The sequence below is a fragment of the Taudactylus pleione genome, unplaced genomic scaffold, assembly GCF_031769625.1.
Source record: "Taudactylus pleione unplaced genomic scaffold, aTauple2 ptg000242l, whole genome shotgun sequence".
In the NCBI taxonomy this organism is placed as follows: Eukaryota; Metazoa; Chordata; class Amphibia; order Anura; family Myobatrachidae; genus Taudactylus; species Taudactylus pleione.
This window is the reverse complement of record NW_028284644.1, coordinates 3,622,593-3,633,572: the sequence shown is the minus strand read 5'-3', so window position 1 is coordinate 3,633,572 and position 10,980 is coordinate 3,622,593. Positions and strand designations below refer to the sequence as shown.

The following is a 10,980-nucleotide window of genomic DNA, read 5'->3' as shown; positions in this document are numbered from 1 at the left end:
GTGTACAACTCTGAATCAGGCCCATAGTAAAATTAGGGCGGTGTGGCCAGTGCCGCTGCACAGAGGGCAGGATGCTCTGAGGGTGGACACGGCTACCTCCGTAATCTCTATTTGCCGGGTACCCGCTGCAATGTATATTAGCAGTGGTGCGCCTGACTGTCCTGTCTGCTGTGAGCTCCATCTCCCCCAGTTCCCACATGGCGCACTGGCTGTAGGAAGAGATGTCATAACATTTCTGCAGTGACTCCAACAGTGTGATGATCGAGGAGCTGTTGGCCGCTGGAAGGTGGTATGGTGCTGAGAGTCTCTTGTCAGTGTTGGCTGGGTGGGTGCTGTGTGCGTGTTTGGGATGTATGTGTGTGCGACATAGAAGCCCCGGGGAGGATGGGGGAGGGTGTTTGGGATGTATGTGTGTGTGTGACATAGAAGTCCCAGGGAGGGGGGAGGGGGGGTTTGGTTACACCATAGTTAGATAAAATAAAATAATATCTGCAGAGATATTGTCAGCATGCTCAAATTGGCCACGTGTGTGCTGCACAGTGGCGTCATGAAAGGGGGTGGGTGAGGGGTGGGAGGGCCGGGTGTCACCCTCGGAGGGGGTGACACCAAAATGACGGCTCCTCTTCAGTGACAGGAGCTGAGTGTTGCAGTTTACATTCTCCTGCAGCACCCAACTTCTGTCACAGGAGAGGAGCCGATAGTACAGACTGCCCAGTCTCAGTGGGCAGCACAGCATCTCTGGTGATGCTGGGCTGCCTCCGGAGTGATGTTAACGAAATCCCCCACGAGGCCACCCCCCTTTATTTAGTCACGCACCTTTTTCTGCCCGATGCAGCACCGGTGCGTGCGGGGTAGAGTTTGCACCTAGTGTCACCAGACTTGGTGAAGCCTCTGGTGCTGCGCACTGCATCTGGGTTGTGTCACATAGAAGTCCCGGGAGGTGGGGCGGGATACAGTAATATGAAATAATAACAGCACTGCAGTTACTGGAGTTTTTTTTTCTTTGTAAATAAACTCTATTCCTTTGTATTGATTATTAACTGATAAACATATATATAAAAATGACTGGGGGAGGGAGACATCGATACTCTTTCTCACACAGGACAGCAGATTGTCTTGTTGTGGCACTGTATAGTACACCCCAAGTGATTATTATTCAGCTATACTAAAGATTTGCATAGAAGACAGCAGTATATAAGGGAGAGACAAAAATGTGGCAGCAGGGCAAAAGATAACAGATGACACTGTAATGCTTTACAATCAGGGGCGGATTGGGGATTAAAAGTGGCCCTGGAAAAATCTCTGGAAGTGGCCCATGTGGGCGGCACCAAATCAACTGTAGGTGGAGCCAACAGCAAAGTAGGCGGGGTTAGAGATGTGTGCATGTGCAGGTCTTCTTCTGCAAGATTGTTCACTGTGCCCCAAAAGCAGCATCATGATTGACATGCTGCTGGCGTTTGGGGGCAGCGACAGGAAGCGTCCCAAAGAATGGGGGGGTTCAGCCCCGTTTTCTGGACGTGCCAAATTTTTTTTTCCTCACTTTTTTAGGGATTTATTTACAGTTATCCTTTGGGGGCTGTCCCAAGGGTTCTGAGTGGTTTCCCCCACCTATGCACCCCACCTTTTCTCCTGCTATTCAGTTTCAGACACGTTATTCAGTTTCAGATACGCTATTCAGTTTCAGACACGCAAAAACCAGTGATCAACGAAACTTTTTCGTGAATCTCGGCTTTTCGCGTCTATTTGAATACGGACCTTAGTATTTAAAACTTGCACACCAGAAATATATAAATGTTGAGGTATGGAAAGTAGAAAGAGTTCACGTACTTGAATGTATGTAAATATCCCATGAATTGCACACAGAGAATCACCCTAATACATATACACATTACACACACATATATATCATTATAAAATTTAACCCTGAACCAAATTAGGTAGCAGCTGTGGCATGTCCAACCTAATGTGCACAGTGCCCACCCCAGCATCCATGCACATTAGGTGTGACGTACACACCACAGTAATTGGTGAGAAAAGCACTGGGATCAGGAGGCTATGAGTAAGTATAACAGGACAGGAGGTGGTGGAGTAGTGAGGGGATGGGGACAGGAGGAGCTGCAGAGGCAGGACCTTTGGTGACCCAGCGTGTCTATTTATTTATATATATATATATATATTTTCTTAGAATCAAGACGTCATTCTACACATCCCCTTTTTAGTATGAGACTTAAACGGAAATATTTTTCAAAGCAGTTTACTAGAGCAAGAGAATGCAATAAATTTGGGGTTTTGCCAATTATACTTCATTTGTGACTATGGTAAAAGAGAGAGCCACCCTCCCCCTTCTCTGCAGCAGCTTACCTTTCCTCTCTGTCAGGAACAGACAGCTGCTATCACTGAGCCAAATCGGGGTCCTCCAAGCTCTGCTAATTATGCAGTTTCTCCACCTCGGCTCTTCTTCTCCCGTGATGCCATATCATTGCACACACAACGCGCGGCATGACTTAATCGCGTCACGTCGTCTGCATTACCAGCCGAATTCCTATTGATTAGAGAAGCAGGGGAGGCGGAGCGTGGGAGCTACAAGTGTGTTAGCCCTCTTATGGCCCTCCCCTCAGTCCCTCTTGCATCATGGGCTGGATGGATGACCCAGCCCCAGAGTGATGAATGCGCTACTGGGGGCGCGGCTGCTAATCACCCAAAATGCACAGCCCCTACGGCTATTCAGGGTGGACTGCCTTTGAACCATGCAAAGAAGGACCAGCACGAGAGACGCGCTACAGGAGGCGGTGCCGCTGACAGGCCGGGGCTGTCAATCATCCAAGGCCCACAGTGAGTAATGCGCTACTGGGGGAGGGGATACAGGCGGCCTCATGGTACCTTCGGCCCCACAGTCCCGTCAGCCCACCAGGAAACATCCCGGTGAATTTAATGGCCAATCCGCCCCTGATTACAATAAATAAAAGGAAGTGTAATGCCTATGCAAAGTTCTAGTATGTGACTGGTACTACTGTACACAGCTTAGAAATGTAAACTATTTCTTCACTTCAGCACAAGAGTAGTTTTTACAGTTGTGCAAGCCACTAATGACTGGTGGCTGCTTGTATCCTTATATATAAACAACACGTTCAAAAAACCATAACAACTTAACTAAACAAACACATAGACAACAGATTTCATTTCAATTTGCTTATCAATTAGTTTGATAACAATGAAGCTAGAACAGAGGAAAAATGGTGACAAGGAATAGAGGGCAGGTAAATCAGCATATAATGTCATGCCTTGCTCCGCAGCACCCTCAATGGGCATATATTATCAGGGCCTGCCCTCCAGCGGACTCAAAAGTGGCATAAGGGTGTCAGCATACTACCCCTCAGATGCCCAGCTTAAAAGGCAACTCCTCTCCTCCATATCTGGCTAGATGAAGTCACTGGCCTATGTATAAAGGCTATCAGCCAAAATACCACTGTAGTGGAGAGTGTACCTGCTATATACCACCAACTATTTCTGATTTCCCAGACCCCCCTCCTGTAAGATTTTTTGTCTAAGGAAATACAGGGGAAAATCTGAGTAGAGTTCCCCTGTATTTTGCCACAGCCAGGGGAGTCCTTTCACGAGGACACCTAGCCGAAGCATTAACCCTGACCACTAGTCAGCCCAGGCCGGGGATCCCTAGAGAGCAGGGGACCCCCCAATAAAGGGGTCCCTCTCTCCAGGGCACCCCAGGCCTAGGCTGATAGCCTGGGGCTATCCCCGGCACCCCATGGGGCAGTGGGTGCTGGGTTGATAGTATAGTGTGGTGTAAAAAATAGAAGTATAGTATTGTCTTTTGCAGTAGAACTACAGATCCCATCAAGCCTCCCCCGCATGCTGGTACTTGGAGAACCACAAGTACCAGCATTCGGGGCATTAAGGTTCTGCTGGTACCTGTAGTTCCACTGCAAAAGCAATACTAAAATAAACACAGGACACACACACACACCGTACAAAGCATAAGTTTATTAAACATACATGCACTCACACATGAGCACACGCATGTACACATACTCACCTATGTATCCCTGTAGCGATCGGTCCCCTCTTCCAGTAGATTATCCATAGGGTACATGTGAAAAATTATCCATACTCGCTGCCTCCTATGCGAAGTTCGGGTCCTCTTCAGTCCGAAGTAGGCATCCCCGGACTTGGCAAAATAAAAAAATGAATAGCACGGACCCACGTACTTAAGTAAAGTCCTAGAAGAACGGTACTTCCCAAATGAGAGCTTAGCGACAGGATTTCACCATGGAAACCCCGCCGCTGAGCGTTCACCATAGAAACCCCGCCGCTGAGCATTCATTGGCTGGGAGAGGCGAGCCTCTCAGCCAATGAATGGTTCTCACCATTGACAATGCTTAATACGGGGGACCTACGTCGTTTGTCCTCCGTATTTTGCACAACCACCACTGGGTCACTAAAAGCCCGCTGCTGGTTGCTCTTTTAAGGGGGGGCACGTGATTTCGGGCTGAATGCCTGATTTTCGACGCGTCGTACGATGAATCGTGTAGCATTTAGGTAGGATACGATCTGATGCCCGCTCCCACAGCTCTTAAAACATATTGTATGATCAGATGTGCAGCCCATCCTATCTATCGTAATCATATGCAGATCGTGTGTGTTAAAAAGCATCAAATCATGCCGTCGGGACTGCCGGGCAGTTCAAGGGAAAACGTAAGATTAATCACATCGTACTAGTGTATGGCCAGCATAAGATTACTCCCAAATCCTAATTTTTTATTTTTTTGCTCTGAAATTTGGCATGCAGCATCGAGTGACAGTTCTACCCGCCCATGGCAAATTTCAGCACAGTACCTCCAATGGCTTTTGAGGTGTAGCCCCTTAAACACCATGACCCCCCCTCCAGAAATATATATATATATATACTGTATGTATACTAGGGATGTGCAGGCTCGGATAGGTTCGAGTTTGCACGTGGTGTTCGGATTTTTCCCTCCAAAAAAAACGGAACTCAGAAAGAGGCAAAACGTCATCTTGCATGGACGAACATCATCATTCCTGGACAAAAGTCCAGGAATGATGATGTTCGTCCGTGCAAGATGACGTTTTGCCTCTTTCTGAGTTCCATTTTTTTGGAGGGAAAAATCCGAACACCACGTGCAAACTCGAACCTATCCGAGCCTGCACATCCCTAATGTATACATATATATATATATATATATATATATATATATATACAGGGATGGTTCTAGGGGCGGGCTAATAGGGCCATCGCCCGGAGCGCCGGCTCCTGGAGGGCGCCGTTGAGTCCCTCCCATAAGGCAGAGGCACCAGCAGGTCCTAGCCGCTGCCCGCTATTCCAGACCCCACTGTGCCTTATCCAAAGCCGGATTAAGTGGGCACAGGGGGCGAGTACCTACCTCTGGGGGCCCCCGACTAGAGCTACTCCCTCCCCTCCTCCCTGACAGGAACAGTGCACTCACTGCACTGATTATGTCCGGGCTCCCCTGTGCTTGCACTGCAATAATGGTGAGGCACGGAGCCGGGATCACATGACCCGGCACAATAAAGTTTCGTTTTTTTTCGAGCCTGCACTGCGCGTGTGATGCCATGAGCATGCTGAAGACTGGCAGTGAGGAGCCTGCAACCGTGAGGAGGAATAAAGATAAAGAGAAGATTCAGGTAAGTGACACAGGGAGGTTCTGGAAATTATGGAGGCACAAAGATGGTGATCCGGCACTATAGAGATACACACAGAGGGAGGGCTGACACCAGGGCCACCATCAGGGGGAGACTGTGGGGACTACTGTACCGGGCCCGGGCACTCCGACAGAGAAGGGGGGCCCGGCCAACTCCAACCACCCGCCTGGCTGCTGCTACCGCCGAAGCAAACTAAAGGGGCCTCCTGTCCTACGCCCCAACCCGCCGCTGCTGCTGCATCAGCAGCCGAGGCATGTATCTGTGAACTGGGAACGCTGGCCTCTGAAGCATGAGGCCAGCGTTCCCAGTGATGCACTGCACGGGTGATGTCATGATGTCACCCGCGCAGTGAATCACTGGGAACGCTGGCCTCTAAAGCGTTTGTGCTTCAGAGGCCAGCGTTCCCAGTGATGCGAGGAGCGAGCCTGCCCTGCGCATCCGATCGACTCAGAGAGGCAGCGGCGGTGCAGCAGCGGGAGCGTGGTGAGTTATTGGGCTGGGGGCCTGCTTATGGGGCAAAAGCACAGGGGCACTACTTTAGTCAGCACTGCATAAGGGGCACTATTTTATGGGGTACTACATAAGGGGCATTACTTTAGTGGGCACTGCATAAGGGGTAATACTTTAGGGGACACTGCATAAGGGGCATTACTTTAGTGGGCACTGCATAAGGGGTACTACTTTAGGTGGCACTGCATAAGGGTCATTACTTTAGTGGGCACTGCATAAGGGGTACTACTTTAGGGGGCACTGCATAAGGGACATTACTTTAGTGGGCACTGCATAAGGGGTACTACTTTAGTGGGCACTGCATAAGGGGCACTACTTTAGGGGGCACTGCATAATGGGCACTATTTTAGGTGGCACTGCATAAGGGGCAATACTTTAGTGGGCACTGCATAAGGGGCATTACTTTAGTGGGCACTTCATAGGGGGCACTACTTTAGGGGGCACTACATAAGGGGTACTACTTTAGGGGGCACTGCGTAAGGGGCACTGCATACAACCAGCAGCAGCAAACCAGGCACATATGATGCATGTGCAGTTGCATATCGATGTACAGGGCCATAAGGAGTGGTTTGCAGCCGCACAGGCCGGGATCGCCTGGGGATGATACTAGCCGTACCTGCCATTCACTGCAGTCTGCGCCCTCTTCTGGCTCACAGTTTCTGAACTATATGGAGGGGGGGGGCCTGCCTATTTTGTCAGTCCCGGGCCTCACAATTTCTGATGGCAATCCCTGGCTGACACTATAGAGACACACACGGGGAGGGCTGACAGTATAGAGACACACAGAGGTGGGTGGGCTGGCACTATAGAGACATACACAGGGGGAGGGCTGGCAGAGCTGGCCCTAGGCATAGGCATTCTAAGCAAATGCCTAGGGCATCTGGAATTCCTTTGGGCATTCCAGGGCTCTGCTGGCTACTGCAGAGATTGATAGGAGCTCAGCTCTCTCATCAGGCCAGTGGAGGGGGGTGTTGAGGGTAATTCCTCCTATCTGTACTCTTCAGGATTCATGCATCTTACAAGGAAGTGCATTGTTCTTCAGCAACCCCCTCGAGGGCCCCCCAGCAGTGTCTGGCTACATCTTCCCGGCTAAACAGTGAGTGGAGTGCAGTACTGCTGGGGAAATTGCTACTGCTTCTGCTTTTGTGATGCAGTGTATCCACTGCCCCCATTTACCCCCTCACTACCTGGGGAAATGGGCATGCATTTCAGTCACTAAGCCAGCTGTTGCAACCAGCATCAACTTACATTATACGGGTACCAGCAACAACTTATATTGTCCTGTATGAGAATAGGACGCTGTGTGCAGAATGTCAGAGGTCTGTTATGTGTATCGGTCTGGAAAGACCACACAGTGCAAGGTGGGTTAATAGAACTGTACTCTAAGGGAGTGCAGAGGGGGTTAAATGTATTGTAGCAGAACTGTCAGATCTTCTTGACAGTATAGAGACACACAGAGGGGGAGAGCTGGCACTATAGAAACACACAGAGGGGGAGAGCTGGCACTATAGAGACACACAGAGGGGTAGGGCTGGCACTATAGAGACACACAGAGGGGGAGAGCTGGCACTATAGAGACACACAGAGGGGGAGAGCTGGCACTATAGAGACACACAGAGGGGGAGGACTGGCACTATAGAAACACACAGAGGGGGAGGACTGGCACTATAGAGACACACAGAGGGGGAGAGCTGGCATTATAGAGACACAGAGGGGGAGGACTGGCACTATAGAGGCACACAGAGGGGGAGAGCTGGCACTATAGAGACACACAGAGGGGGAGGACCTGGCACTATAGAAACACACAGATGGGGAGGACTGGCACTATAGAGACACACAGAGGGGGAGAGCTGGCATTATAGAGACACAGAGGGGATGGGCTGGCACTATAGAGACACACAGAGGGGGAGGACTGGCACTATAGAGGCACACAGAGGGGTACGGCTGGCACTATAGAGACACAGAGGGGGAGGACTGGCACTATAGAGACACACACGGGGAGGGCTGATACTATAGAGACACACACAGAGGGCTGACACTATAGATATACAAGCGGGGAAGGACACGCCCCCTTTCCATAAGCGCATGCGCCGAGGAACGCCATCTATTTCATTTTTTTTTGTGGGAGGGGGGCGCAACTAGGAACTTTCGCCCTGAGCTCCACAATGTCTCGAACTGGCCCCTGTATATATATATATATATATATATATATATATATTTGTATATCTTAGTAATTGTTACAATTTTATTTAAGTGCTTCTTTTATATTTATTCATCTTTGCTGATGTTGGTGTGAGGGAGGTCTAGTGTCAGCGCCCTACTAAATCAGCTGCAAATTCTACACTGTTTTATCTAAAACACTACAGCTAAAATGTACTAGTGGATGTTAAATGATATCCCCTAATATTGTTATTTTATACTTTTGATGACTAAGAGGGCTCATCCCTGCTCTACACTGTACTACATAATGACATAATCGAGTTGGATGCTGGTAACAGCACTGTTATTATGTGCAGGGCATCAATTTCATAAACGTCCCCAAGTGTGACTGAGTCACCGGATAACGATCAGGGCTGACTGAGCACTCTGGAGGAGGACTGCTCTCCTCCTTGTTTGCTTTTTTCGTTTTGTGTGTTTCCAGTCAGTCAGTTTTTGGGCCGGGGGAGGGACGACCTCACCACTACATGGTGTGTGGTAACGGGAAGGAGGCGTGGCTGGGGTGAGTTAAAATTACTGAGGCTGTTAAAAAGAGGGGATAATGGAATTAGACAGGTGACAGGAATGAAGGAGGTAAGGAAGAGGGGTGAGAGAAATGCAGAGAAGAAGAGTCAGGTAAAGGAAAGGTGGGTACACACTAGATGATATGTCGCCTGATCCTGCGGATTGGGCTGACATATCGTCCAAATTGGCCAGTGTGTACCCACTATGCGTGACCTGCGGGTCGTCCATCGGGGTCGTTCCGTCGGCCTGCATGTAGGGCCGATGGAACGTCTAAGATGCCGATGCTGGCATAGTGGATGGAGCCGGTGCCCGACATATCGAATGTTTGGACACCACATCATGCAGTATGTATCGACTGCCCGATATATATTGTGTGGTCGGGCATCACATCGCTGGGTACACACATTGGCAAGTATGTACCCAGCTGAAGACTGGCAAGGGAATGAGGTATGAAGAGAGGGAGGAGGTAAAACTATGGAGGCTTGTGTAGAGGGAGAAAAGCAATATAGGCAGATAAGGCTGTGCATACACTAATATACTTAGGTTAGAGAAGAGGGGGAATAAAGGAAGTTAGGCAGGTAGAGAGTAAGGACAAAGAGACACCCCCATAAATTGGGCTTTTTTATTGGGCTTTTTAGGATTGGGTTGGGCTTGTTTTGGGCTTGTTTTTTGCTTATAGGTTGCTTGTTTTCCATTTCAGAGTTGGCAACACTGCTGCAGAAACACTGCCGATGGGAGTTGAGTTGAGCTGAGTGAGGGTGATTGCAGAACGGCTGTTACTGGGACTCAGTTGTATCTTTTAGGAGGTGACATACATAAGTGACCCGGCGCAGGGTGAGTGTTCCTGTGTGCAAACTGCAAACCGCTAGAGAGGCACACCCGTCTGTTATCTGTAGTGTACAGTCACAGAGTCTCTGTAAGTTGCTTACTGCTGATGTCTGATTCTGGTTATGCATAAAAGATACAGTATTTATTTACCTCTCTAATGTACTGTATGTTGTTTAATAACAATCCACAATATAATATTTTTCTTGTGTACAAATAAGTGTGACTGTATTTCTCATTCATATTTATATAAATGTATTTAGACCTGAATTGCAACTTAGGCCTATATTCAATTAAAAGCGAAAAATCCAAGGCCGGACTTTTCGCCGTCATCGGAGGTTTTGGGCGCGAAATAGTATTGCGCGCGTCCCCACTTATCCCCGTATTCAATTCCAAATCGGCAAAAATGGGACTCGGTGAGAACGAAATCGTCGAAAAGTCTTGTAATTTTTGGGGAAATCAGTCTGACACCCCACAAAAGATGCTCTGACATGGGGGTTCACTATGGGTACCCCCGATTAGCCCTGCTGAAGGTATTTGGGGTCTTTGAATGGTCTCAATAGGCGCTATTTAGCGTCTTTGGGATAGAATAGCATTAGACACTTTTTTGGGGGGAAATAAGTAGTTCCAGCAAATTTGGGGTACATGAAAATGGGTGCAAGCATATTTTAAAGTTGCTAAAATCAAGTATTAAAAAGCTTCAAAAACACACCTTCAGCAAACACCTGCAATCCAAAAAACACCCCCCATACTTGCAGACCCCCCCAAAGGCTATTTCGCTAGTTTTTTATTTTGTACCCCCACTTTGATTTTTTTCGCCCACTTTTTCAAAGTTCTTTTTTGGGGTGTCTTTTGTGGGGGTTTTTTAGCATATGTTGATGCAATTAGCGTCAAGGGGGGACTAAAAAGGGTTTTGGGGGGTTTGCAGCAATTTTGCACCTCAAAACCCCAATTCTGGACTTTTTTCCACCGGGTATTCATAGGCAAAACTTTTTCGCTGGTTACAAGGAGCAAACTTTTAACACCAGCAAAAAGTCGGACAAATTGAATACAAGGATGAGTTGAAACCGGCGAAAATGACGTCATCGGTGAAAAAATATTGTGGAAACGGACTTTTCGCTTCTAATTGAATCCGGCCCTCAGTGTCATTCTGTATAACATTAATATTAAAGAAGTTATATTCCCATTTGTCAATATTCAGAACATTTATGCTGGGTACACACTTAG

The 10,980-nt window shown here is 48.4% G+C and overlaps 1 protein-coding gene across 5 annotated transcripts in view; it reads left to right on the top strand.

The window, feature by feature from the left end:
- Window positions 1–7,497: 7,497 nt before the first annotated feature.
- LOC148516718 (zona pellucida sperm-binding protein 3 receptor-like) overlaps window positions 7,498–10,980 on the top strand; it is a 200,861-nt gene continuing 197,378 nt past the window's right edge. For 2 of the 5 annotated variants that reach the window (XM_088479636.1, XM_088479632.1), the window contains exons 1-2: window positions 8,864–8,926; window positions 9,629–9,762. The gene's annotated coding sequence lies outside the window, so the exon portion shown is untranslated. Of the gene's footprint in view, window positions 7,569–8,863; window positions 8,927–8,976; window positions 8,998–9,628; window positions 9,763–9,789; window positions 9,845–10,980 lie in introns of those variants that run through there. The other 3 variants (XM_088479634.1, XM_088479633.1, XM_088479635.1) reach the window with 3 other exon arrangements.